We start from the raw sequence: 4405 nt of genomic DNA, 5'->3' as shown, positions 1-4405 counted from the left end.
TCAGAAAACAGTAAACAAATCCCTTTAGGATCAAAATATCACATTCAGCAAATGAGCTATTATACTGAAGAAAGTGATGAATTCAGTAAAGTGTCTGCAATCTAAAATATTGTTATAGAAGAAGTAATTGAAGGAACTGGGAATAGATGACATGAAGCAAGACCAGGAGAGAAGTAGGTGGTCGCTCTAAACTATTTTAGGAGTTGTCCTATGAAAAAGGGTTTAGACTGTCCCACACTGAAGATTTTAGACCAAGTAGACAGGTTTAGGTTGATAAAAGGATGAATATTTTGACAAGTAGAACCTTTCAACTCTAAAATGGACCGACTGCATTTTAAACTCAAGAACTCCCTGTTACTGAAGTGCTTTAACAGAGGTTGAACTTAAGCAGTTGGAAAAGGAAGAGACTTTACAGTGAGAAAATTCTATGATTCTATGGTTTTCAACTCATAAATTTGTGTAGTTCATCCATTTTATTCATTGTACACACTTAAGTATATTGTTCCTTGAAATGGCCATTCAAAGTTGTTTCCTGTGCCACACACTATGAATGCTAGAGTTGGTCCTGTGTAAATCTTACCCCCATTGAATTAGTATTAACCCTAAACAAGCAGCTTTCTTCCATAAGGAAACAAGAAAAGAGGTTCAGAAATGTCCAAACTAAGTTTCTATAAAACGGTGTTATCAAATCTTATTTATCAAAAAACTTCAAACAGGGGCTTCCCTGGTGGCGCAGTGGTTGAAAGTCCACCTGCCGATGCAGGGGACACGGTTTCGTGCCCCGGTCCGGGAAGATGCCACATGCTGCGGAGCGGCTAGGCCCGTGAGCCATGGCCGCTGAGCCTGCACGTCCGGAGCTTGTGCTCCACAACGGAAGAGGCCACAACAGTGAGAGGCCCGCGTACCGCAAAAAAAAAAAAAAAAAAAAAAAAAAAAGGGAAGATGCAGACCTGTATGCTTCAGGATTTTCTCACCAAAACCCCACACAATTTCTTTACTATTCCACCAAGTATGGCCTAGCCCTACCCTCATCCCTGTTTTTCTTGGTTTAGTAATAAAGAAAGAGATGGAAATAAAGAAGAGATATTAGGTAGAAAGATATAAAATAGTGGGGAAAATAATATAAGTGAAGTCATGTACCACCACCATTTACTAGAAGTGGACTTTCAGCACCAACATTAATATTTTTTCCTGTTATATCTGTAAATGATAATAACTAATATGTGCATAACAATTTTCAATTTAATCAAATCTCATTTTTATAACTAACTACTTCGCAACAAGTAACACGCTAAGGCAACATCAATAGATGAAAAAAGGTAGTCCCTGGCCCCAAGGAATGTTGCCCAGGAGAACACAGAGATATGTAAAAAATACAATCACAATACAGTGTAGCGAGTGCAACAACCAGGAATGCAGAAGTGCAAGGGTAGCAAAAAGGAGCGTGTGATCACAACACTCAAAAGAAGACTGCACAAAAGACATAATATGTAAACTGAGGTTTGAAAAATGAAGTGGGTTGCCCAGGTACCCCATAGGGAGAAAGGAATTCTTGGAGGAGGGAAAAGCATAAATGAAGACAGTGAATTGTTCATATAATCCAGAAGTGAAGTAGGCAGTGGCAGGAGAAATGATTGGACACAGGCGTCATGAATACTTGCAGGTCTGCATTTTAGCAAGTCCATTCTAAAGGAAACTTTGAGGATCAACTCGGGGGTGGGGGGCCGCGGTGGGGACAGAACTAGTCATTCCTGCAAGAAACACTGGAACCAGTTTCTACCAACCCACCAATAGAACGACTTCAAAGGCAACATGGTATCACAGAAAGGGTTTGTTTTTTTGTTTGTTTGTTTTTAGTTCATTAGGCCTCACTTAAAATTCTGATTCCACAGTGCGTTTGCTTTGGGATCTTGAACAACACTCATAACCTCTGCAAGTCTCAGTGTAGTAAGTTTATGTGATTACCTTCATCTGTAATATCTCTGCGATGCAATTTTAATGGAAACTCAAGTTCAGGTCAAAGACAAGTTTCTCTGTGACTTCTCCTCTGAATTGATTCAAAAGCCGTCTCTCCCGTCCTCATTTGGCTTCTCTTATGGAATCTCATAAAAACTTCTAAGACCTCTTTGGGTTTTTGTTGTTGTTGTCTGTTTGTTTGTTTTTTAATTTAAGTATAGTTGATTTACAATGTTGTGTTACTTTCAGGTGTACAGCACAGTGATTCCTTTTTCACATTCTTTTCCCTTATAAGTTATTACAGAATATTGAGTAGAGTTCCCTGTGCCATAGAGGAGATCCTTGTTGTATCTATTCTACGCCTTCTTTGAATGACCACAGCACTTGTTGTCTGTATCAGTTTTATGTCTCTGGTTGCTTTGTGACTGAAAACGAAAAATTTCTATTTGTTCATGTCCTGGCCCTTCCTTAAAAATCTGTTCATTTATGTATTTCATATTTATTGACTACATCTTAGACACCGTGTTAACTGCTGGTTCTAGATGTTAGTAAAATATAGACCTTCCTGCTCAAAAGGTCACAGTATTTGTGGGAAAACAAAAAAATGAACAACCTATGTCTCAAAGAGCTTTGTACTTCCCAAAGAGAACACACCTAGTAGGTACAATAAATACATGTATCATACATAAATGTATAAATAGTTAATGGGATTGAAAACTAGAGATAACTGCTTTTCGATTCTGAGGAAATGATGATTATATTTCACCAGGAGCTCAATACCACTCTGAGAATGAGGGCTTAACCCCCGTCCTGACTCACTGCATCGCTTTTCTGTATAAAAACACACAAGTCTGTACGTACGCTCTAGAAAAAGGCTTATCTGGCATGAATTTCAGATAGCAAGAAGAAAACTTCAAGAGGTTCAGAGAAGTATCCAGAAGCTCAGATGATTGGCACTAATACAACTTGCTTGACAGGAAAATAGAGCTGTAAATCTCACAAAATTAGATGATCTTTGAAGAATTTCAAAACCTCCTGCTATTAATTGGAAATCCTAGAAGAACCGCTTCTTTTAAAGCACACTGATAATATGCTTTACAGCTTAATATTCAGAAGCCTATGTTTTGGCTAAGTGAGCTTCAGGAAAGAAGGAAACTTGAGGTTCAGTTCCATCTACTCTGGAACCTCTGGTCAAGACATCTACTTCTGTGCTCAGCCATCTTATCACCTGTAAAATGGAGGCAACTCTAAGAACACATAGTTACACAGATGTTGCACAGTTTCACGTGTCATTGTCCTCATTTGTTTCAGAAAAACCAGTAACATCTAAGCTACTACTGCAAAGAGTGCAGTGTTCCTTGGGGTCACCTAGTGCAGCTCTGTCAAAGGAAAGAAAAGGAAAGGGGCCTAGAATAACTATAATTTTCCCAAGAGGACACTATTATTTTATGGTAAATCTGAGTCAAGAACCCTGATCTCTTTGATGCCATTCCATTGTTCTTTCGCTGGGTTCTGAACAACCCAGAGAAAGAAAGAGAAATAAAACTCCTATGTGCTGTGTCACTGGTACAGGACGTGACAAGATTGGAATTGGAGAACTATATATTAACAGGTATTTGGGAAATTCTTCAGACTAATTAAGATATATACCAGGTCCATAAAAAACAGTATGTTTTCTCAAGATGATTCTGTGGAATGAACAGAACTGGTAACTGAAGGTGTCTGTGTGCTGCAGTTCCAAACAGGATGGGTGAATGCTTGTCTTCTGGCACCTTGAAGACTCCACCCCAACATACACATTAAAATAAAATTAACATTTCAACTGGGTCATACTTAATTCTGCATGTTCTTGTAAGTCAGCAAAATATTCCATATATCATTTAAGTTGTCACTCACTTTATTTTTTTTTTGCGGTACGCGGGACTCTCACTGTTGTGGTCTCTCCCGTTGTGGATCACAGGCTCCGGACGCGCAGGTTCAGTGGCCATGGCTCACAGGCCTAGCCACTCCACGTCATGTGGGATCTTCCCGGACCGGGGCACGAACCCGTGTCCCCTACATCGGAAGGCGAACTCTCAACCACTGCACCACCAGGGAAGCCCCATATCTGATTTTTGTATTAGGACTCTTCTAATTTTTTATATACATTGGAAAATAACTCATGTCTTTCTAAGGTGTATATCTTTGATTATATTTTCTATTTTCATAAAGCTTCTTGTATTCTCTACTCAAAACAGGTATAAATAATGGCTGCATGGAACTAATCAATAATCAGCCATTTTGTCCAGATTTTCAAATGTGTTGGTATAAAGCTACCATAGTATTCTTTTGTAATTAAAAAAAAATTCACTCTGTTTTATAGCTAGTCCCATCTCTATCATATTTGCCAAATATTGCTTATTTTATTGGTCTTTCTAAAGAACAAGCTTTTGGTTTTATTTGTCAAGTT

Source organism: Mesoplodon mirus (genome assembly GCF_964341445.2).
Source record: "Mesoplodon mirus genome assembly, contig: HAP1_SCAFFOLD_929, whole genome shotgun sequence".
NCBI classification, from domain to species: domain Eukaryota; kingdom Metazoa; phylum Chordata; class Mammalia; order Artiodactyla; family Ziphiidae; genus Mesoplodon; species Mesoplodon mirus.
Note: the sequence above shows the minus strand (reverse complement) of the source record.